The sequence below is a fragment of the Ambystoma mexicanum genome, chromosome 6p (genome assembly GCF_040938575.1).
Source record: "Ambystoma mexicanum isolate Mex_15411 chromosome 6p, UKY_AmexF1_1, whole genome shotgun sequence".
NCBI classification, from domain to species: Eukaryota; Metazoa; Chordata; class Amphibia; order Caudata; family Ambystomatidae; genus Ambystoma; species Ambystoma mexicanum.
This window is the reverse complement of record NC_090935.1, coordinates 1,035,050,736-1,035,075,563: the sequence shown is the minus strand read 5'-3', so window position 1 is coordinate 1,035,075,563 and position 24,828 is coordinate 1,035,050,736. Positions and strand designations below refer to the sequence as shown.

Here is a 24,828-nt window from a genome sequence, read left to right as displayed (position 1 = left end):
CCCCCACCCCATGTCTCCCACCACCCCCACCCCCCAGCCACCATGGGCAGCCCCCACCAGGCCCCCACTCATGTCTCCCACCCACCCCCACCCCCAGCCACCATGGGCAGCCCCCACCAGACCCCCACTCATGTCTCCCACCCACCCCCACCCCCCAGCCACCATGGCACCCACCACCAGGCCCCCACTCATGTCTACCCCCACCCCCCAGCATCCTGGGGCACCCTCCATCAGGCCCCCCCTCATGTCTCCCACCACCCCCATCCCCCAGCCACCATGGGCACCCTCCACCAGGCCCCCACTCATGTCTCCCACCCACCCCCAGCATCCAGGGGCACCCTCCACCAGGCCCCCACTCATGTCCAACTCATGTCTCCCACCACCCCCACCCCCCAGCAGTGCAGGGGCAGCCTCCACCAGGCCCCCACCCATGTCTACCACCACCCCCACCCCCCAGCCACCAGGGGCAGCCTCCACCAGGCCCCCACTCATGTCTACCACCACCTCCATCCCACAGCAGTCAGGGGCACCCTCCACCAGGCCCCCACTCATGTCTCCCACCACCCCCACCCCCAGCAGTGTGGGGCACCCTCCACCAGGCCCCCACTCATGGCCCCTATCACCCCCACCCCCCAGCATCCAGGGGCACCCTCCACCAGGCCTCCACTCATGTCTCCCACCACCCCCACCCCCCAGCAGTGTGGGGCACCCTCCACCAGGCCCACCCATGTCTCCCACCACCCCCACCCCCCAGCCACCATGGGCATCCCCCACCAGGCCCCCACTCATGTCTCCCACCACCCCCACCCCCCAGCAGTGTGGGGCACCCTCCACCAGGCCCCCACTCATGTCCAACTCATGTCTCCCACCACCCCCACCCCCCAGCAGTGTGGGGCACCTCCACCAGGCCCCCACCCATGTCTCACACCACCCCCACCCCCCAGCCACCATGGGCCAGCCCCCACCAGGCCCCCACCCATATCTCCCACCACCCCCACCCCCCAGCAGTGCAGGGGCAGCCTCCACCAGGCCCCCACCCATGTCTACCACCACCCCCACCCCCCAGCCACCATGGGCACCCTCCACCAGGCCCCCACTCATGTCTCACACCCACCCCCACCCCCCAGCATCCAGGGGCACCCTCCACTAGGCCCCCACTCATGTCTCCCACCACCCCCCACCCCCCCAGCAGTGTGGGGCACCCTCCACCAGGCCCCCACCCATGTCTCCCACCACCCCCACCCCCCAGCCACCATGGGCATCCCCCACCAGGCCCCCACTCATGTCTCCCACCACCCCCACCCCCCAGCAGTGCAAGGGCAGCCTCCACCAGGCCCCCACCCCATGTCTACCACCACCCCCACCCCCCAGCCCACCAGGGGCAGCCTCCACCAGGCCCCCACTCATGTCTACCACCACCTCCATCCCACAGCAGTCAGGGGCACCCTCCACCAGGCCCCACTCATGTCCAACTCATGTCTCCCACCACCCCCACCCCCAGCAGTGCAGGGGCAGCCTCCACCAGGCCCCCACCCATGTCTACCACCACCCCCACCCCCCAGCCACCATGGGCACCCTCCACCAGGCCCCCACTCATGTCTCCCACCCACCCCCACCCCCCAGCATCCAGGGGCACCCTCCACCAGGCCCCCACCCATGTCTCCCACCACCCCCACCCCCAGCAGTGTGGGGCACCCTCCACCAGGCCCCCACCCATGTCTCCCACCACCCCCACCCCCCAGCCACCATGGGCATCCCCACAAGGCCCCCACTCATGTCTCCCCACCACCCCCACCCCCCCAGCAGTGTGGGGCACCCTCCACCAGGCCCCCACTCATGGCCCCTATCACCCCCACCCCCCAGCATCCAGGGGCACCCTCCACCAGGCCCCCACTCATGTCTCCCACCACCCCCACCCCCCAGCAGTGTGGGGCACCCTCCACCAGGCCCCCACCCATGTCTCCCACCACCCTCTCCCCCCAGCCACCATGGGCATCCCCCACCAGGCCCCCACTCATGTCTCCCACCACCCCCACCGCCCAGCAGTGTGGGGCACCCTCCACCAGGCCCCCACTCATGGCCCCTATCACCCCCACCCCCCAGCATCCAGGGGCACCCTCCACCAGGCCCCCACTCATGTCTCCCACCACCCCACACCCCCCAGCAGTGTGGGGCACCCTCCACCAGGCCCCCACTCATGTCCAACTCATGTCTCCCACCACCCCCACCCCCCAGCAGTGCAGGGGCAGCCTCCACCAGGCCCCCACCCATGTCTACCTCCACCCCCACCCCCCAGCCACCAGGGGCAGCCTCCACCAGGCCCCCACTCATGTCTACCACCACCTCCATCCCCACAGCAGTCAGGGGCACCCTCCACCAGGCCCCCACTCATGTCTACCACCACCCCACCCCCCAGCATCCAGGGGCACCCTCCACCAGGCCCCCACTCATGTCTCCCACCCACCCCCACCCCCCAGCCACCATGGGCACCCTCCACCAGGCCTCCACTCATGTCTCCCACCCACCCCCACGCCCCAGCCACCATGGGCACCCTCCACCAGGCCCCCACTCATGTCTCCCACCCACCCCCACACCCCCAGCCACCATGGGCACCCTCCACCAGGCCCCCACTCATGTCTACCACCACCCCCACCCCCCAGCATCCAGGGGCACCCTCCACCAGGCCCCCACTCATGTCCAACTCATGTCTCCCACAACCCCCACCCCCCCAGCAGTGTGGGGCACCCTACACCAGGCCCCCACCCATGTCTCCCACCACCCCCACCCCCCAGCCACCATGGGCAGCCCCCACCAGGCCCCCACTCATGTCTCCCACCCACCCCCACCCCCCAGCCACCATGGGCAGCCTCCACCAGGTCCTCACAATCCCCAATCATGTGCGTTATGGTCAGCCTCCACAGCCAAAAAGCCCTACAAAGTAACCCATTCACCCACATGGAAATGGAAATTACATGTTACACCCCCAATGTTCATAAAGCTAATGAACCCATGTCCGTCACACACAATGGTTGCAATTGAATGGGAAAACACCCAACATGACATGCATGAAACCAATGAGATGACACCACACAGTGAAGTATGAAACAAAATTGTATTAAAAAAAAAAGAATGCAAAAGAAATGAAACAAACTACAATGGCAATGAAAAAAAGATAAGCTGCATGTCCGTTTAAAAAAATAAAAACACCAAATCCTAATCCAAAAAAATGTTGTCAAAAGTCAAATGAAAAATAAAATCAATCCAATGAAGAACTATGTACAAAACATCCAAGGGTCCATGAGCCCAACTGAACAAAGGAAACCTACAAAAAACCCTAACTAAAATGCAACTATATACAAAAAGTGGAGCAGTGTCCGTCGACTCCAAATCATAAGAACAAACAAAGGAAACCTAAAACTAAAGAACTATATACAAAGGCAGTGGGCAAGTCCAGCGGCTCACTCCGTGGTGTTCCGGGCCAGGGCATCATCGAACTCCTGTACGATGTCCCGGAGGCGGTCCTGTTCCATAGCCCCGAGGGTCCGCAGGGACGATGCCGTGTCCTCCTCCAACCCCCTGCGGATTGCCTCGAGGCACTCGGCCCACCTCAGGGCCCTCCGCATGGAGTTCTCTGCCCTGACCATTGTGAGCCGCTGCCTCTTCCGCCCGCCACCGCTCCGCATCTATGGCGTGGCCCAACCGCTGCCACACGGAAGACACTCTCTGTCCTGGGTCCTCCTGCCCTCCGGCCGATGCTGCCCCTCGGATGTCGAAGGACCCGAGCCTTCATGGCTCCCACCATGTTGCTGCTGCTGCTCTGCCTCTGCCCGTGCACTGCCTCCTGCTGCCTGCACATCCTCCGCCGGCTGGGGTGCAGTCGTAGATGTGGCCACCCCTGCTGGACGTCCGACTCCCGACTGTGGCAGGGATGCCTCCTCCACCAGCCTGGCCGCACCGTCAGAGGCAGCACCACAGGGCACCCAGGTGACTGATGGGTGGGAAGATGGCACAGAGGACGACTGGCGCATAGGGGGTCCAGTTGAGGAGGGGGTCGGAGCAAGCCCCATCAGACGGAGGAATCCGGCCTGGGTGACCTGTCCCAGCAGGCTGACGTGGTCAACGAGCCATTCGAGATGACGTGCAGTCTCTCCATGAAAAGACTGCAGGTCACCTCGCATGGCCCATTGATGCAACGCCACACCAGCCAGGACAGGCTCAACCCGGACCTGGATAGCCACGTCCGCAGGCAGAGGAAGGCCATTTGACGTCAGCTCATCCCCTGCCTGAAAACGGGTCTGGACGTAGGCATCCCTGCTGGTGCAAGATGATGCAGGGACAGGATCGGGGACAGGATTGCACACAGGCACCTCTGCGGCGGCCTGTGCTGCCTCCTGTCCCTGGTCCTGCACTGCACCACTAGCACCAGTGGGATCCCCACCTCCAGACCCCGTCTCTGGTGCTTGCACGGCCTCCTCCTCCACCAAACCACCCACCAACCTGGATGACTCCGTGCCATCTTCCCCTGTTGGGCCCTGTGGGGTCCCAGCTGCCCCTTCTGCTGCCGAGGAGTCCAACTCCAACCTCCGCCTCTTGGACCTCCCCCCGGCAGCTGCGGCCTGGGACGCGGTACCGGACTCCTCACTCCCCGACGAGATGACAACACGGGAGGGGAGCCGGGCCTTGCGTCTCCGGCTGGCGGTGGGATCCCCGCCGCTGTGCTCCACAGCACCTTCTCCGCCCTCTTCATCAGTTGACGCTGCAGACAGGGAGAAACAAAACACAGGCATCAGGGCACTGTACAATAGACACATATACACATGACAGTTGCACATGAATGGCATTGGCAACCCTCAGACATGTCATCACAATCCCCAACACACATGTCATTACAACTCGCACACATGAGCCATACCACAGCCATATCGCAACTGCCACCACCATCCATACACATACAACAGCATGAGCAGCCAAAGGTGAGCCAGACATCACATGCAACACAGGAAGTGCACCACACATGTACACACACCACCACACTTGCATGCATGTGTACACCTCTGCCAAGTGTCGCACTGTTCAGACGGGCATCCATGTCACATCTGCCAATCAGGCTTCCACATACCACTGTCACATGCATCCATGTTGCATCACTGTTGCACCCTTGTCAAATACACACACATGCACATGTACACAGTGCTGATACATGCAGCCGAAAACAACATACATGCGTGACATCACGGACATGTCTACTTACATACACATTCATCCAAACATGTGTGCCCACACAACTGCATTTGGCATGCAAGCCTACACACACAAGCACCATCCGTGTCTCACACATTACAGCCCTCGCATGTGTCAGCCCCACGGCCCTGTACACCCCACCCATACTCGACCCCATACAAACAGATGTGCAACCTGCACACTACCGAATAATCACCACATGCACTGCTCACACCAGGATGCATGTACACTCACCGCTCGACTTCAGACGGGTCTGCTTCTCTAGGACCTGGACGTGGAGCGCTGGGGATATGCGTTCCAGGACCCTCATCTGTTCTTCCGACAAGTGGCCCCGGCGCCCCTTGGCATCCGCTGCCCTCAAGAGGCGCCGGGCCTTGTTCAGGGTCCTGGACCTGAAGTCCTCCCAGCGCTTCCTGACATGTTGTAAGTCGCGGACTGCCACCCCCTCCGCGTTGATGGCAGTCACGATGTCAGTCCAGATCCGAGTCCGTCCTTCCTTGTCGGCGCGGGAACTTCCGAAGAGGGCATCATACTGCCCCAGGACTTGGTCCACCAGGACACCAACTTCGGTGGTACTGAAGCTGGTGCCCCTCTGCCTCTCTGGCCGGGGGTTGTCAGTGGTCCCAGATGGTGTTTGCCCCGACATGACAACCCCAGAGGCAGGAGTGGGTGGGCAACTGGGTCCTGGGGCTGGGCTGTGGAGCGATGGAATCCCAGTCGGGAGTCTTCGGTTCCAGCAGGGGTGGTCACAGCAACAGCACCCCTGGCTGATGTGCAGGCAGCAAATGGCAGTGCACGTGGGCAGCAGGCAGTCAGGCAGCAGCAGATGGCAGGTGGGAGCGTGCTCGGGGCTCTGGGGGGCAGTAGTTCGGCCTTCTGGGCAGGAGCGTGGTCTTCCTTGTGCATACGCGTGACCAGCTTGATACGGAGTGATTTGGCACGTGAAAAGTCTGCACGTCAGCGTGTAATTCAAGGAAAGGCCCTTAGCGCGTAAGCGCGTCTGCACGCATATGCATTTTCATTGGACAGAAGGCCCCTCAAGCGCAAGCGCCCCTGTGACGTGACGCGTACAGACGTGCATGCGCATTTCAGTGCGCGTGAAAAACTGCACGTCCGCGTGTAATATGAGGAAAGGGACCATGCGCGTAAGCGCGTGTGGAAACTGCACGTCCGCGTGTAATACGTGGAAAGGGCCCATGCGCGTCTGTACGTGTACAGGGCCGTGGGGCTGACACATGCGAGGGCTGTAATGTGTGAGACATGGATGGTGCTTGTGTGTGTAGGCTTGCATGCCAAATGCAGTTGTGTGGGCACACATGTTTGGATGAATGTGTATGTAAGTAGACATGTCCGTGATGTCACGCATGTATGTTGTTTTCGGCTGCATGTATCAGCACTGTGTACATGTGCATGTGTGTGTATTTGACAAGGGTGCAACAGTGATGCAACATGGATGCATGTGACAGCGGTATGTGGAAGCCTGATTGGCAGATGTTACATGGATGCCCGTCTGAACAGTGCGACACTTGGCAGAGGTGTACACATGCATGCAAGTGTGGTGGTGTGTTTACATGTGTGGTGCACTTCCTGTGTTGCATGTGATGTCTGGCTCACCTTTGGCTGCTCATGCTGTTGTATGTGTAGGGATGGTGGTGGCAGTTGCGATATGGCTGTGGTATGGCTCATGTGTGCGAGTTGTAATGACATGTGTGTTGGGGATTGTGATGACATGTCTGAGGTTTGCCAATGCCACTCATGTGCAACTGTCATGTGTGTATGTGTCCATTGTACAGTGCCCTGATGCCTGTGTTTTGTTTCTCCCTGTCTGCAGCGTCAACTGATGAAGAGGGCGGAGAAGGTGCTGTGGAGCACAGCGGCGGGGATCCCACCGCCAGCCGGAGACGCAAGGCCCGGCTCCCCTCCCGTGTTGTCATCTCGTCGGGGAGTGAGGAGTCCGGTGCCGCGTCCCAGGCCGCAGCTGCCGGGGGGAGGTCCAAGAGGCGGAGGTTGGAGTTGGACTCCTCGGCAGCAGAAGGGGCAGCTGGGACGCCACAGGGCCCAACAGGGGAAGATGGCACAGAGTCATCCAGGTTGGTGGGGGGTTTGGTGGAGGAGGAGGCCATGCAAGCACCAGAGACGGGGTCTGGAGGTGGGGATCCCACTGGTGCTAGTGGTGCAGTGCAGGACCAGGGACAGGCGGCAGCACAGGCCGCCGCGGAGGTGCCTGTGTGCAATCCTTTCCCCGATCCTGTCCCTGCATCATCTTGCACCAGCAGGGATGCCTACGTCCAGACCCGTTTTCAGGCAGGGGATGAGCTGACGTCAACTGGCCTTCCTCTGCCTGCGGACGTGGCTATCCAGGTCCGGGTTGAGCCTGTCCTGGCTGGTGTGGCGTTGCGTCAACGGGCCATGCGGGGTGACCTGCAGTCTTTTCATGGAGAGACTGCACGTCATCTCGAATGGCTCGTTGACCACGTCAGCCTGCTGGGACAGGTCACCCAGGCCGGATTCCTCCGTCTGATGGGGCTTGCTCCGACCCCCTCCTCAACTGGACCCCCTACGCGCCAGTCATCCTCTGTGCCATCTTCCTACCCATCAGTCACCTGGGTGCCCTGTGGAGCTGCCTCTGACGGTGCGGCCATGCTGGTGGAGGAGGCATCCCTGCCACAGTCGGGAGTCGGACGTCCAGCAGGGGCGGCCACATCAACAACTGCACCCCAGCCGGCGGAGGATGTGCAGGCAGCAGGAGGCAGTGAACGGGCAGAGGCACAGCAGCAGCAGCAACGTGGTGGGAGCCATGAAGGCTCTGGACCTTCAACATAGGAGGGGCAGGCATCGGCCGGAGGGCAGTTTGACCCAGGACGGGGTGTGTCTTCTGTGTGGCAGCGGTTGGGCCAGCAGATAGGTGCGGAGCGGCGGCGGGCGGAAGAGGCGCGGCTCACAATGGTCAGGGCGGAGAACTCCATGCGGAGGGCCCTGAGGCGGGCCGAGTGCCTCGAGGCAATCCGCAGGGGGTTGGAGGAGGACACGGCGTCGTCCCTGCGGACCCTCGGGGCCATGGAACAGGACCGCCTCCGGGACATCAAACAGGAGTTCGATGATGCCCTGGCCCGGAACACCACGGAGTGAGCCGCTGGACTTGCCCGCCGCCTTTGTATATAGTTCTTTAGTTTTAGGTTTCCTTTGTTTGTTCTTATGATTTGGAGTCGACGGACACTGCTCCACATTTTGTATATAGTTGCATTTTAGTTAGGGTTTTTTGTAGGTTTCCTTTGTTCAGTTGGGCTCATGGACCCTTGGATGTTTTGTACATAGTTCTTCATTGGATTGATTTTATTTTTCATTTGACTTTGGACAACATTTTTTTGGATTAGGATTTGGTGTTTTTATTTTTTTAAATGGACATGCAGCTTATCTTTTTTTCATTGCCATTGTAGTTTGTTTCATTTCTTTTGCATTCTTTTTTTTTTTAATACAATTTTGTTTTCATACTTCACTGTGTGGTATCATCTCATTGGTTTCATGCATGTCATGTTGGGTGTTTTACCATTCAATTGCAACCATTGTGTGTGACGGACATGGGTTCATTAGCTTTATGAACATTGGGGGTGTAACATGTCATTTCCATTTGCATGTGGGTGAATGGGTTACTTGGTAGGGCTTTTTGGCTGTGGAGGCTGACCATAACGCACATGATTGGGGATTGTGAGGACCTGGTGGAGGCTGCCCATGGTGGCTGGGGGGTGGGGGTGGGTGGGAGACATGAGTGGGGGCCTGGTGGGGGCTGCCCCTGCACTGCTGGGGGGTGGGGGTGCTGGGAGACATGAGTAGGGGCCTGGTGGGGGCTGCCCATGGTGGCTGGGGGGTGGGGGTGGGTGGGAGACATGAGTGGGGGCCTGGTGGGGGCTGCCCATGGTGGCTGGGGGGTGGGGGTGGTGGGTGACATGAGTGGGGGCCTGGTGGAGGGTGCCCATGGTGGCTGGGGGATGGGGGTGGTGGGAGACATGAGGGGGGGCCTGGTGGAGGGTGCCCCTGACTGCTGTGGGATGGAGGTGGTGGTAGACATGAGTGGGGGCCTGGTGGAGGCTGCTCCTGGTGGCTGGGGGGTGGGGGTGGTGGGAGACATGAGTGGGGGCCTGGTGGGGGATGCCCATGGTGGCTGGGGGGTGGGGGTGGTGGGAGACATGGGTGGGGGCCTGGTGGAGGGTGCCCCACACTGCTGGGGGGTTGGGGGTGGTGGGAGACATGAGTGGGGTCCTGGTGGAGGGTGCCCATGGTGGCTGGGGGATGGGGGTGGTGGGAGACATGAGGGGGGGCCTGGTGGAGGGTGCCCCTGGATGCTGGGGGGTGGGGGTGGTGGTAGACATGAGTGGGGGCCTGGTGGAGGGTGCCCATGGTGGCTGGGGGCTGGGGGTGGGTGGGAGACATGAGTGGGGGCCTGGTGGGGGCTGCCCATGGTGGCTGGAGGGTGGGGGTAGGTGGGAGACATGAGTGGGGGCCTGGTGGGGGCTGCCCCTGCACCGCTGGGGGGTGGGGGTGCTGGGAGACATGAGTGGGGGCCTGGTGGGGGCTGCCCATGGTGGCTGGGGGGTGGGGGTGGGTGGGAGACATGAGTGGGGGCCTGGTGGGGGCTGCCCATGGTGGCTGGGGGGTGGGGGTGGTGGGCGACATGAGTGGGGGCCTGGTGGAGGGTGCCCATGGTGGCTGGGGGATGGGGGTGGTGGGAGACATGAGGGGGGGCCTGGTGGAGGGTGCCCCTGACTTCTGTGGGATGGGGGTGGTGGTAGACATGAGTGGGGGCCTGGTGGAGGCTGCCCCTGGTGGCTGGGGGGTGGGGGTGGTGGGAGACATGAGTGGGGGCCTGGTGGGGGATGCCCATGGTGGCTGGGGGGTGGGGGTGGTGGGAGACATGGGTGGGGGCCTGGTGGAGGGTGCCCCACACTGCTGGGCGGGGCGGGGGTGGTGGGAGACATGAGTGGGGGCCTGGTGGAGGGTGCCCATGGTGGCTGGGGGATGGGGGTGGTGGGAGACATGAGGGGGGGCCTGGTGGAGGGTGCCCCTGGATGCTGGGGGTGGGGGTGGTGGTAGACATGAGTGGGGGCCTGGTGGAGGGTGCCCATGGTGGCTGGGGGGTGGGAGACATGAGTGGGGGCCTGGTGGGGGCTGCCCATGGTGGCTGGGGGGTGGGGGTGGGTGGGAGACATGAGTGGGGGCCTGGTGGAGGGTGCCCATGGTGGCTGGGGGGTGGGAGACATGAGTGGGGGCCTGGTGGGGGCTGCCCATGGTGGCTGGGGGGTGGGGGTGGGTGGGAGACATGAGTGGGGGCCTGGTGGAGGGTGCCCATGGTGGCTGGGGGGTGGGAGACATGAGTGGGGGCCTGGTGGAGGGTGCCCATGGTGGCTGGGGGATGGGGGTGGTGGGAGACATGAGGGGGGGCCTGGTGGAGGGTGCCCCTGACTGCTGTGGGATGGAGGTGGTGGTAGACATGAGTGGGGGCCTGGTGGAGGCTGCCCCTGGTGGCTGGGGGTTGGGGGTGGTGGGAGACATGAGTGGGGGCCTGGTGGGGGATGCCCATGGTGGCTGGGGGGTGGAGGTGGTGGGAGACATGGGTGGGGGCCTGGTGGAGGGTGACCCACACTGCTGGGGGGGTGGGGGTGGTGGGAGACATGAGTGAGGGCCTGGTGGGGGCTGCCCATGGTGGCTGGGGGTGGGTGGGAGACATGAGTGGGGGCCTGGTGGGGGCTGCCCATGGTGGCTGGGGGGTGGGGGTGGTGGGCGACATGAGTGGGGGCCTGGTGGAGGGTGCCCATGGTGGTTGGGGGATGGGGGTGGTGGGAGACATGAGGGGGGGCCTGGTGGAGGGTGCCCCTGACTGCTGTGGGATGGAGGTGGTGGTAGACATGAGTGGGGGCCTGGTGGAGGCTGCCCCTGGTGGCTGGGGGGTGGGGGTTGTGGGAGACATGAGTGGGGGCCTGGTGGGGGATGCCCATGGTGGCTGGGGGGTGGGGGTGGTGGGAGACATGGGTGGGGGCCTGGTGGAGGGTGCCCCACACTGCTGGGGGGGGCGGGGGTGGTGGGAGACATGAGTGGGGGCCTGGTGGACGGTGCCCATGGTGGCCGGGGGATGGGGGTGGTGGGAGACATGAGGGGGGCCTGGTGGAGGGTGCCCCTGGATGCTGGGGGGTGGGGGCGGTGGTAGACATGAGTGGGGGCCTGGTGGAGGGTGCCCATGGTGGCTGGGGGGTGGGAGACATGAGTGGGGGCCTGGTGGGGGCTGCCCATGGTGGCTGGGGGGTGGGGGTGGGTGGGAGACATGAGTGGGGGCCTGGTGGGGGCTGCCCCTGCACTGCTGGGGGGTGGGGGTGCTGGGAGACATGAGTGGGGGCCTGGTGGGGGCTGCCCATGGTGGCTGGGGGGTGGGGGTGGGTGGGAGACATGAGTGGGGGCCTGCTGGGGGCTGCCCATGGTGGCTGGGGGGTGGGGGTGGTGGGAGACATGAGTGGGGGCCTGGTGGAGGGTGCCCATGGTGGCTGGGGGATGGGGGTGGTGGGAGACATGAGGGGGGGCCTGGTGGAGGGTGCCCCTGACTGCTGTGGGATGGAGGTGGTGGTAGACATGAGTGGGGGCCTGGTGGAGGCTGCCCCTGGTAGCTGGGGGGTGGGGGTGGTGGGAGACATGAGTGGGGGCCTGGTGGGGGATGCCCATGGTGGCTGGGGTGTGGGGGTGGTGGGAGACATGGGTGGGGGCCTGGTGGAGGGTGACCCACACTGCTGGGGGGGTGGGGGTGGTGGGAGACATGATTGGGGCCTGGTGGAGGGTGCCCATGGTGGCTGGGGGATGGGGGTGGTGGGAGACATCAGGGGGGGCCTGGTGGAGGGTGCCCCTGGATGCTGGGGGGTGGGGGTGGTGGTAGACATGAGTGGGGGCCTGGTGGAGGGTGCCCATGGTGGCTGGGGGGTGGGGGTGGGTGGGAGACATGAGTGGGGGCCTGGTGGGGGCTGCCCATGGTGGCTGGGGGGTGGGGGTGGGTGGGAGACATGAGTGGGGGCCTGGTGGGGGCTGCCCATTGTGGCTGGGGGGTGGGGGTGATTGGGAGACATGAGTGGGGGCCTGGTGGGGGCTGCCCATGGTGGCTGGGGGGTGGGGGTGGGTGGGAGACATGAGTGGGGGCCTGGTGGGGGAGGCCCATGGTGGCTGGGGGGTGGGGGGGGGTGGGAGACATGAGTGGGGGCCTGGTGGGGGCTGCCCATGGTGGCTGGGGGGTGGGGGTGGATGGGAGACATGAGTGGGGGCCTGGTGGGGGCTGCCCATGGTGGCTGGGGGGTGGGGGTGGTGGGAGACATGGGTGGGGGCCTGGTGGAGGGTGCCCCACACTGCTGGGGGGTGGGGGTGGTGGGAGACATGAGTTGGACATGAGTGGGGGCCTGGTGGTGCTGCCCCTGGTGGCTGGGGGGTGGGGGTGGGTGGGAGACATGAGTGGGGGCCTGGTGGGGGCTGCCCATGGTGGCTGGGGGGTGGGGGTGGGTGGGAGACATGAGTGGGGGCCTGGTGGGGGCTGCCCCTGCACCCCTGGGGGGTGGGGGTGCTGGGAGACATGGGTGGGGGCCTGGTGGAGGGTGCCCCTACACTGCTGGGGGGTGGGGGTGGTGGGAGACATGAGTTGGACATGAGTGGGGGCCTGGTGGTGCTGCCCCTGCACTGCTGGGGGGTGGGGGTGCTGGGAGACATGGGTGGGGGCCTGGTGGAGGGTGCCCCTGCACTGCTGGGGGGTGGGGGTGGTGGGAGACATGAGTTGGACATGAGTGGGGGCCTGGTGGAGGGTGCCCCACACTGCTGGGGGGGTGGGGGTGGTGGGAGACATGAGTGAGGGCCTGGTGGGGGATGCCCATGGTGGCTGGGGGGTTGGGGTGGTGGTAGACATGGGTGGGGGCCTGGTGGAGGCTGCCCCTGCACTGCTGGGGGGTGGGGGTGGTGGGAGACATGCATTGTTGATCAGTAGTGCAAGGTGACATGTGGGTTGGCTGGGGGGCATGCCCATGGTGGATGGGCTGCCTGCGGGACATGAGCAGGGGTGCAGGGTAGTCCCCCGTGGTGTGGGCTGCCTGCAGGGGCCGTGGAGGTTGTGGAGCGTACACCTGGGAGGATCCACACGGCCAATTCACGTGTAGTACTCCCCAGAACCCCTGAAATTCACATACCCTGCTGAAATCGCGTGTGGAACTTCCCGCGCACCCCTGAAATACACGTACCCTGTTGAAATCGCGTTTGGAACTTCCCGCGCACCCATGGAATACACGTACCGTGCTTGCACTGGGCCAATCACGTGTGGAACTTCCCGCGCACCCCTCGAATACACGTACCCTGCTGAAATTGCGTGTGGAACTTCCCGCGCACCCATGGAATACACGTACCCTGCTCGCACTGGGCCAATCGCGTGTGGAACTTCCCGCGCACCCCTGAAATACACGTACCCTGATGAAATCACGTGTGGAACTTCCCGCGCACCCCTGAAATACACGTACCCTGCTTGCACGGGGCCAATCGCGTGTGGAACTTCCCGCGCACCCCTGAAATACACGTACCCTGCTCGCACTGGGCCAATCGCGTGTGGAACTTCCCGCGCACCCCTGAAATACATGTACCCTGATGAAATCGCGTGTGGAACTTCCCGTGCACCCCTGAAATACACGTACCCTGTTGAAATCGCGTGTGGAACTTCCCGCGCACCCATGGAATACACGTACCCTGCTCGCACTGGGCCAATCGCGTGTGGAACTTCCCGCGCACCCCTGAAATACACATACCCTGCTGAAATCGCGTGTGGAACTTCCCGCGCACCCATGGAATACACGTACCCTGCTCGCACTGGGCCAATCGCGTGTGGAACTTCCCGCGCACCCCTGAAATACACGTACCCTGCTGAAATCACGTGTGGAACTTCCCGCGCACCCCTCGAATACACGTACCCTGCTGAAATCGCGTGTGGAACTTCCCGCGCACCCATGGAATACACGTACCCTGCTCGCACTGGGCCAATCGCGTGTGGAACTTCCCGCGCACCCCTGAAATACACGTACCCTGATGAAATCGCGTGTGGAACTTCCCGCGCACCCCTGAAATACACGTACCCTGCTCGCACGGGGCCAATCGCGTGTGGAACTTCCCGCGCACCCCTGAAATACACGTACCCTGCTCGCACTGGGCCAATCGCGCGTGGAACTTCCCGCGCACCCCTGAAATACATGTACCCTGATGAAATCGCGTGTGGAACTTCCCGCGCACCCCTGAAATACAGGTAGCCTGCTTGCACGGGGCAAATCGCGTGTGGAACTTCCCGCGCACCCCTGAAATACACGTACCCTGCTCGCACGGGGCCAATCGCGTGTGGGACTTCCCGCGCACCCCTGATATACACGTACCCTGATGGAATCGCGTGTGGAACTTCACGCGCACCCCTGAAATACACGTACCCTGCTGAAATCGCGTGTGGAATTTCCTGCGCACCCCTGGAATACACGTACCCTGCTGAAATCGCGTGTGGAACTTCCCGCGCACCCATGGAATACACGTACCCTGCTCGCACTGGGCCAATCGCGTGTGGAACTTCCCGCGCACCCCTGAAATACACGTACCCTGATGAAATCGCGTGTGGAACTTCCCGCGCACCCCTGAAATACACGTACCCTGCTTGCACGGGGCCAATCGCGTGTGGAACTTCCCGCGCACCCCTGAAATACACGTACCCTGCTCGCACGGGGCCAATCGCGTGTGGGACTTCCCGCGCACCCCTGAAATACACTTACCCTGATGAAATTGCGTGTGGAACTTCACGCGCACCCCTGAAATACACGTACCCTGCTGAAATCGCGTGTGGAACTTCCCGCGCACCCCTGGAATACACGTACCCTGCTCGCACGGGGCCAATCGCGTGTGGAACTTCCCGCGCACCCCTGAAATACACGTACCCTGCTGTAATCGCGTGTGGAACTTCCCGCGCACCCCTGTAATACACGTACCCTGCTGATTTTGGTGTGGAACTTCCCGCGCACCCCTGATGCACACGTACACAGGACAATCGCGTGTGGAACTTCCCGCGAACCACTGAAATACACGTTCCCCGCTTGGCGTTTGCTGTTTGCCAGCCCGGTGAACTGGTCCAGGGTTAGCGCAGCCCTTTGCAATTATTTGGGGATTTTGAAGGCTTTTCCTTGCGCGAGGGCGTTCTTGGGGGCGTAACTGGCGCTGCTGCAGGGTCACTGCGCCACGCTGCGCCACGGCTGGTTTTGTATGCGAAAATCCATGAATGCGCTGTGCGCGGAAATCGATTTTAGCGCACGCAGCTGGCGCAGACATTCGCACGGGCATGCTGTGCGCCAGTCGCGTGCGCCACTTTTGTGCGAATTTCTATGAATTACTCTGTAAATCAGAAAAGGTGCACTGCTGCATTTCTGCAGTTGACATTTTTACAACTGTGGTTCCTGCCTTTGCGTCAAAATTGCTTCTGATTAAAAAAAACGATTCCTTGTGGAATGGTATACTAAGTACCTGAGCACAAACAGAAGGTGTGGGTCCCCACAACCGTGGTCTTCAAGTCAGGAAATTTCAACTTAGGTGAACACTGAAAGCGTTTAGGAGAGGATCCTAATATTAACATCCTGCAAACATATGATGGTGAGATGAATGTATATTTGCCCAGGATTAATGCATAATTTGGTCGAGTGGAGAAGCCGAGATTTAAGCACAGATTCCCTAGTTAAACCATTTACAATTTGATAGTAAACCATTGCGACGCGCTCCCTCAATTTGCATTTTAGATTTCATACAACATAGTTCTTTTTTAAGGTCATTGTTGTATGAATGTCCTATTTTTCTGGACTGGGTATAAACGCGATACATTGATTTGCAAAGGATCACACAGGTTTTGTGATGTGTGAAAGCCTGGAAAATACATACATGTCACGGTTAGTTTTAGGGTTACACTTGTAAAATATTGAAGTATTGGTGTGTGCATGCTCGTGTCATCCATCAGACATCCTTAAAAATTAGTTTGAGTAACTTTTATGAGTGATTAGTACCTTACAACATGACATTTTGCACCCTGCATATGTTGTTGGTGAGGAAATTGCGCCTAGCTGAGGTACATAATACAATGATCAGATTAGAGAGCAAGTGCTGCACTATTAAATAATGCCCCATGTAGAACTCTACTTTGACTGCTGGAGAAACCTGGTATGGTATTGTGCAGCTCATGTAGCGTAAATAAGATGAGCAAAGTAGAGGTTCAATTGGTGGCAAATGAGTTTCTCAGTTTGTGATGCTTTTGTGGTTGGCACCGTACATTTAAAAAATGCTATGCCTGAATGAAACATGAGCTAGTTGTGTAGATCAAAGGGCTATTTTTTTCACAGCCTAAGAATTCATGATAAAGGGTGCACATATGAAGTGAAAGATATGCACAAACTATGGGATTTGCCAGTTCATACCTATACAAAAAGAAGCAAGAACATTTGATGGATTACTGCAGAAAAGCTGAAATGCAAAGTACGAGGCCTTAGTGACTGTGAATTCAGCTGCTCCACTTCGATTCACATTTATTTCAGGAACCCTTTACCTGGTGCATTTCGCCTGAAACCCCAAAAGCTATTGATTACATTTGTTCAGTTCTACTGCAAGGCAAAGTGACTCACTCAGAAGACGTTTTTTTCCTCTGTAGCATGATTAACGAATACAACCTGTATTGGTTGTCTACTAAGAATATGTTCATTATTCACCTAGTGCCGTTATGAATAATGATCAATATTCTTTTTATTTTATTATGACATATATTTCATTCAACATAGATGACAACATACAAATGGTATGAGGTAAGACATTTTTTAAATATAAAATATATACGTGCAATGCACATATGAATACACAAAGATGTGTATATTTTTTTAAATAAAAATATATATAGCCACGGGTGCAGCATGAACCAATGATATGCGGGTGTGTGTAGGTGTGGCTAAGGTGTGCAATGACTGGGGTGATTCCATCCGCGAATACAGGCCGATACCGCAAAATTGTAACTGCGGTTACAGAAAATAAGTTTGGGGGATTATAGTCACTAAAACTGCATAAATAAATTACAATAGTTATTGTAATATATTTTAGGAGTCTGTGCTTAATTTAATCTATTTTTGTAACTTAGAGGGTGGCCCTTAAAAGGGCTATTTTGAGGGACGGAAAGAGAGGGTGTACAGGGAAGGAAAACACATAAGAAAAAAAAATATAAGAAAGAGAAAAAAAAATGAACTTATATTTCTTGTGGAATGTTTTTAAAATTTTTGTTGATTTATTCTGAAGAAAGGCACAAAATGTGCTGCTTAAAATAATCTAAGGATGACAATTAATCTGGTGTTCACCATTTAACTTGTCCCAATTCTTATTTGCAGCACCTCCCAAGTCTACCCATTGACAGCCAGTAGATTGGAAAATGTGGAGTTGACACTGCTGCTGAGGTCGAGGGTTCTTTCAGTGTCTGTGGCGTTCCACTGATGGAATGAGGTGCTGGATGTGGTGCAGATTTCCATGCAGGTAATGCATGAGCTCCATGCATTTTAGTTTTGTGGTGTTTGTGCGATTTATGATGTGTCGTCCACATCATCCCAATGCACTCTCACCAGATGATTGGTCAACCCAGATGTTCCAAGATTTTGCGATGACACATTTGATGGTCCACGTCTTAGTCTTCATGCACAATGTGCACTGTACATCCTCCAAGCCCTTTTTAGAGCAGTGTTCTTTGACTTTAACATATCTCCAACTGTCTGCAGTGGTTTTTATTCCTATGGCTTTCTTCCTGGGTGGTGATGGATTGGGGACCCAGATGACATTGTCATCGCTGCTGATGCTGTGTTCATGGTTAGACATGTTGAAATGTCCAACTGGGTAGGAAAATGTAAAATAACAAAAAATGACAACACTAAAAAGACAATGCCACAAAAAAAGTCAAACAAAAAATAGACAAACTGAACAAATGACAAGACAAGGGAAAGGAGGATTTGGTTAAAAGTGGGTGAAAAGGAGGAACAATTTAAGGGTTAAAGCACCAAAAGTTCTTGCAGTTACTTGGTAAACCTTTCACTAACAAGCACTAGTAACAATGATCAATATAATGTATTTTTCTTGTGGGTTGGGTGATCAATCATGGCTACGCATTAGCGTGTGCCCTCTTTGGTCACTTTTGCATTCACAGATTTCCTAATACAGCATGGGCACAGCAACGTCCATGCACTGCAATCCATGCACTGCAACATGTGATTGGACCGTTCATTGACGCAATAGGAATCACGTGTAGATGCGCAACCACAGTGAACATTACGATTGGCTGCCGCACAAGGCATGAAGACACGTAGATGTGTCAACAAGGACCGATGTCCGATTGGGCCATTTCAAACACGTGGATTTCATCATACGGCATGGGTGTAGCCGTGTTGAGGCACTGCAGAGTGCAATTGGTCTGTTAATTGATGAGGCTAAGAGTCATGTGCCGGTCCATAACCACAGCACGTATTGTGATTGGCTGCCACAGGAGGCGGGAAGATGCGTAGACACATCAACAAGGCACAAAGTCTGATTGGGCCATTTCGCACATGCAGATTTTGTCATACAGGGTGGCTGTAACTGTTGGGACACTGCAGTGTGTGATTGGTCCATTCCTTGATGAGGCTAAGAGTCATATGCTGGCGAATAACCACATTGCACTTTCTGATTGGCTGCAGCGTGAGGCCCGAAGACGCGTAGACAAGTCGACAAGGCACGTTGTCCAATTGGCCCATTTTGCATACACGGATTTCATCATACGGTGTGGGCATAGCCATGTCAATATACTGCAGCATGTGATTGTGTCGTCTATTGAAGCGGCTAGGCGGGTGAGTGCAGCCCGTGATCCAATTGGCTGTCAAAACAGGCATTAGACCACATAGCCGCATCATCGCAGCTTTCAAAGTGATTAGGGCTTCCCTCAACGCGGCTATGGCCATCTGCAGGCACTTCTCCTTGTTCACTCAGTCGATTGGTAAATAATTTAGGCACACGCATCTCATTGCGATTGGTTGTACCTGCGCATACGTAAAACATATTCCGGTTGGCTATATTGCGTAACCATAGTCATAACCTTTCCCAAGCACCACTTTTTTGTTTTCTGTCATTCCAATTTGTCTCTTGGTTGGTGAACTTCATTATAAGCCTTCAGGAACATTTCAAAAGCATTATGTCCTTTTATCCCATCCTCTTAACCTTTCTTTTTCCTATACCTTTGTCCTTTGTCTTGTGCTTTGTAGGTTGTAAGTTTTTGTTATTTTAACTTTTAATTAATTTTATTTTTTGTAATTAAGTGGCAGAGCCCTTTTATTGTTGTGTGTATTTACCGTTTTTATTTTTCCCCTACTGTCCTGCATTTCACAATGACTACAACCCGCAGTGATGATGAGGTGGTGTGGGTATCTTCAGCTTTACCGCCACGGAAAAAGCAATGTGCACAAAAAAACCATAGCTGACAGTTGGCAATATTTCTGCATAAAGGGCCAACCCATCAAAAAGGAGATTGAGGAGATCATGTGTAATTTTTGTGGTAAGGTTTTGCAGAGGGGACTTTCTCTCCAGGCCATCGTAAAGCTTGGGGACATTAATTTTAATACAACATCTTGTCCATGTTCATTGGGATGAAGTGGATGAATTAAATAGGAAGGCTGATGTGACCCATAATGTGAACGCGCATGGATCAATGGAACAAGACCAGCAAAGCAGTATTTATCATCTGTGCCACAGACTTTCAATATGATTCCTGGCTATTTGCCACCAACTAACACCCAACCTCAGTCCATCCTGCCTGCACCTGATCTTTCTAACTTTATTGTGATGTGCAAAACCTGTCAGCTTGATCGATGTGGGAGGTGGCACCCTAGACGCTTGGGGCGAGGATCTTTCAGAACATACGACCAATTGCAAATGCTAGGTATATTTTTATGTGTCCATTTCTTTACCCAATTCTTGAGAGTAAAACACACAAATAAATGTACAAAATACAAAATGCAAAAAAAAAATATCTTTCTTTTTTTAACTCTTTGTTATATGTATGAATCCTAGTGTTTTCCCTTCACAGTTCCTACCTCTTTTATCCTTGTCCCCCAAAATGGTTCTTTTCAGGGCCAACTTTTCAGTTATAAAAATAGACAATAAAAATACATACGGTATATATGGATGAAAGACCTTTAATTGATCCTTTCAATATAATGTATGTTAAAAAAAATCCAAATCCTTAGGTATTTTATTTCAGCTGAGGTTATCCCCTGTGGAAGCCATGGGTAAACCCCCTACCGCCCAGTCGTTATAGCATTTAGCCATGCATGCATCCTTGGTAGCCATGGCTATAAAAGTTAAAAAATGAAAAACATATCTACATATATATGCGGGCAGTAGTCTTGTAAAGATTTATTTTAAGGATATATTGAGTGTAGTGTTTGTACATAGTTACTATAACACTTTAATAACTTTCTATTCATCAACAGTACATATAAATGTAAACACTTAAAAAAAGTTAAGTAAATATGCAAAGTTTTTTAAGAACAGGTTTATTTGGAGGGGAATGTGGTTACGCAAATTTTAATTTAACTTTCTACACATGGAACATTGTTTTCAATAGCCCAATTGTTTGTATTATTAAAGTCAATTATGTATGGAATAACAAAACCCTTGAAATTCAAGGAAATAATGTTAGTTGCAGGGACGTTAAGGTGAGTATTACATTTTAAAAAAACTTGAAATTCAAGGAAAAAGCTTTAGTTGCAGGAACAGTAAGGTGAGTAATACATTCTAAAAAGAAATTGAAATGTCCTTTGGTGATGGCAAGTGACTACAGCCGTCGTCATGGCCAAGTCCACGGCCTAAATTGTTAATAAGATATTCATACTTTTATGATATTATTTATTAATTATGTTATGTCTAATGCCATTATTGATGTAATTAGTTATATACAATGTAATCATCATTGTGGTCATAGGCTGCGCAATAGTGGATGTGAAGTTAAGGTGGCTTTAGCTGAATTTCACGAGTTTTTTTTGCGTTAAGTTCTTACCTTAACATCCCTGCAACTGAAGTTTTTTCCCAAACTCAGCAAGTTGGGCAAGGTTTCGTGCGGGGGGGGGCAAAGTTATAGGGGGGTCCCAACATTTATTTTGTCGTAGACTGAATGGGGAAAAACGTTTGCAGTGAAAAGTCACGCAGTGTCGGCACTTGTGAAGTGTTTGCATACTGTCAGTATGGTAGAGGGTATGGATGAAGGGCATCTTATATGTGCTTGGATAGTGTGCTATGTGCACAATTTTTGCAGTATGGGCAATGTTGTAAACATTTTGTGGTTAAGTTAGCAGTGACACAATACTTTGCGAGTGGAAGTGGGTACAACAATAGTATGTGAATGAAAGGGCATAGGGGTGCCGGAGACAGTGTAATGTTTATACATTATGGTAACTGTTGCATGTAATGCTGTGCACGTCCATTGTGGTGTGGAGGTTGGTTAGGAGTGCTGGTGGCAGTGGAGCATATCTGTATAGTGGTAGTTGGTGACATGCTGACATGCATGGTGACATTATGGTGCAGGGAATGTGTGCAATGAGGGCATCCAGTGGAGAAATGCAGGTTTGACAGTGCATAAGGCATAGGGTGGTGATCTTTGGAGAATGGGTGTGGAGGACATTGTGGATGTGCTACAGCACCACAAGTGAGTTGCAACGCGTGTATTGTGCATTCCATGGTTGGGGTGATAGTTGCAACATGCTACAGTATTTGATGTGTGACAAAAGATGGTTCAGTGAGAAGTTGTGTAGTGTGGACACAGGGTTCAGTGTGTACGTAATGTGAGTATGGAAGTGGGTATGGTTGAAGTGCAGCTTATATGTGGTTGGTTACTCTGCTGTGTGCATATTTATTGAAGTAAGCCTAATGTTGTGCAGCTGTTGTGCATAGGTTGCCAGTGACACAGTACTTTGTGAATGTCAATGTGTAGGGTTGGTGCAGACTGTGGTATGTTTGTGGATTCTGCTAAGTGAGACATGTTTTTGTGAATGGGTGTTTTATGGTGTGGGGGAGTTGGGTAGAAGTGCTGCTGCGTATGTAACGTTTGTGCATAATCTAAGGTGCCCATATGGTTGCTTGCTTGGATGTATAGTGTTGTGGTGGGTGTGGAAAGGGCTGCAATGGTGTGTGCATTGCCAAAGGTGTGCTGGGTGCATCTTAGCATCTTTGTGAATGCTGCAATCATGCATTATTTAGCATAAGTTTCTGGTGGAGGGGCTTTGCAATAAAATGGAATGTGTACTGAGAGTGTTTAACGGTAAATATGGAGTGGTGTACAGAAATGACAGTGTGCAATGCAGAGGTTTTGTATGTGATTGGTGCATGCGTGTTTGAAAATTTGGCAGCTCCCAATGAGCTCCCAATGAGGGAGTGCTGCAAAAAGTGACCGTGCAATGGGAAGAAGTATTGTGTGAGCTGTACTGGGCCATGGCCCTCATTGTAGATAGCAAATGGCATGTGCACATACTGCCATAATGAGCAGGGTGGAAAGGCAAATGGAATTGTGGGATATAGGCCAATAGGAGTTTAAGGCGTGGTTGACAGGAAGAGGCGGTACCATTTCGTCCCATTACTGTGTCGTGAGGGTGGTCAAGATAGAGAGACGCACAGTGCTTAAAGTCGGTGATACCTTTGAGCGCCTTCTGCACAGGTGTTGTGTGCAAAGAGGTGCTGCTGGTAATTTCGGGTTGGAAGGAGTGGACGCTTTCTGGGCCTGTCAGGGTGACTGCAGTTTCATCGGGATGGTTCAGCTGTGCAGAAATGTGGCGTCCGTCATGAACGTTGACTTTGTCGTGCTGAACTATGGAAGTCTACATTTGGGTTACATGTTGTTTAGACGATTAATTTGTCACCTGAAGAGGTTGTTGACCACAGTGATGCATATTTTTCCTACTGCCAAGGTCCTTTTCTCATGCATAACTCCAAGAGGAGTATGGGTCCATGATGGTGTAATTTATCCCCAGCCAGAGGTTGCAAGGTGTGCTATGAAACAGAATTATTGGTGAGTTTATGCAGACTGCTGCCATGTTCTCCACCCACTATGAGATAATGAGGTCGCAAAATATGCAGTAGAAATGGCATTTATTTGAGCGGCATTGGCAATGCGATTTTCTTTTACACTGTGCAAGAAGCATTGACCAGAATGTGGTAAAAATGAGAGGAGAGGCAAACAGAAACGCATATAAAGAGAAAATACAAAAAAAATTGCTCGCACGCAGGTCACAAAAAAAAACATTATACATGTACGCTGGAAGATTGCATCCCCTACCGAGTCTGATATTGTTTACCCCGAACCCCTCAATGTTACGAAAAGGTAGTGGATTACGCGGTACTTGCAGGATTACTCATGCCACATCCTGGGTGGCTATGTGGATGTGTGCAGATGGAGAAATCGTGCGTACTTTCATTGAACTTTGTAGTGGACGTGCTTTGGAATGGTACAACATTTGTACTGTAAATGTGTAGCGGCACATTTCAAGTGTCGTGCAGGAGTGACAGTGTTGGATGATGGTGGCTTTGATGCGATTGGTTGATGCGTGTGCACCTATTTACGCATAACCCAATGAAGTAGAGCTGCAGAGAAGATAGTACAAAGGGAAGAAGGTCTGCTCCAGCTTTACAGGGATGCGGCCCTTGTGATACTTTGGGAGGCGCACATTCCAAAATCTGCCCTTTACACCACCTTGCCCAATTGCCATGGCAGTGTGGGGATTAGCCAATCAGGTAGTGTGGGTGTGGTTAACTGGAGGGGGAGGTGAAACTGTTGTACATTATACTCTGCGTACTGAGGGTGGCTGCCATGGCGAAACGTATTGTGTTGACTGTTGGTGATCCCTTTGTCATAGATCTGCAGAACTATGCCTTGCAAAGGCACTTTGCCTGCAATTTTGGTTTGGAAGGAGTGTCCGCATTGTGGAACGCTATGTATGAGTGCAATTTCGGCAATATGCTTGCACTTTGCAAAGACCTCGCCAATTTTCCAGTAGTAGATGTTATCATCATCCATTACGGCGACATGCATATGGGTTATTTGTTACGTAGACTGAAGAGATTGCTGGATGTCATGAGGATGGTTTTCCCCACCGCCAAGGTGCTTTTCTCATCCATAATGCCAGAAAAAGTATGGCCCCCCACTCATGGATGTTGTTCCAAGCCAGACGCAGGAAGGTGTCTCATCAACAGAAGCAGGTCTACTTTTTTGTCCGCTCGTGGAATGCTCTTCTGCAGCAATGACCTCATTAGTTGTAGAAATGCTGAGTTTTTCCCAAAAAATGACATTTTGGGTCACCCATTGGCGATGCAATTCTGTTTGCTCGTCTAGAGGATGCAGTGAAGAGTTTACTGTACTAATGTGAGCACAAGAAAACACAAAAGATAATAAAAACCGAAAAAGTGTTTCTGTAGAAGCATCTAAACAAAAAAAAAAAAACAAGAGGCTCTTTTAAGAGATGCCCCTTACCACAAAGTCCC

General features: G+C 55.1%; 1 long non-coding RNA gene across 1 annotated transcript in view; it reads left to right on the top strand.

Annotated features, from left to right (window-relative positions):
• Nucleotides 1–17,811, top strand: part of LOC138510161 (uncharacterized) — a 102,446-nt gene extending 84,635 nt beyond the window's left edge. Inside the window, exon 3 of the long non-coding RNA XR_011280334.1 lies at nt 17,676–17,811. This is a non-coding gene — a long non-coding RNA (uncharacterized lncRNA). The remainder of the gene's footprint in view (nt 1–17,675) is intronic.
• Nucleotides 17,812–24,828: the final 7,017 nt, after the last annotated feature.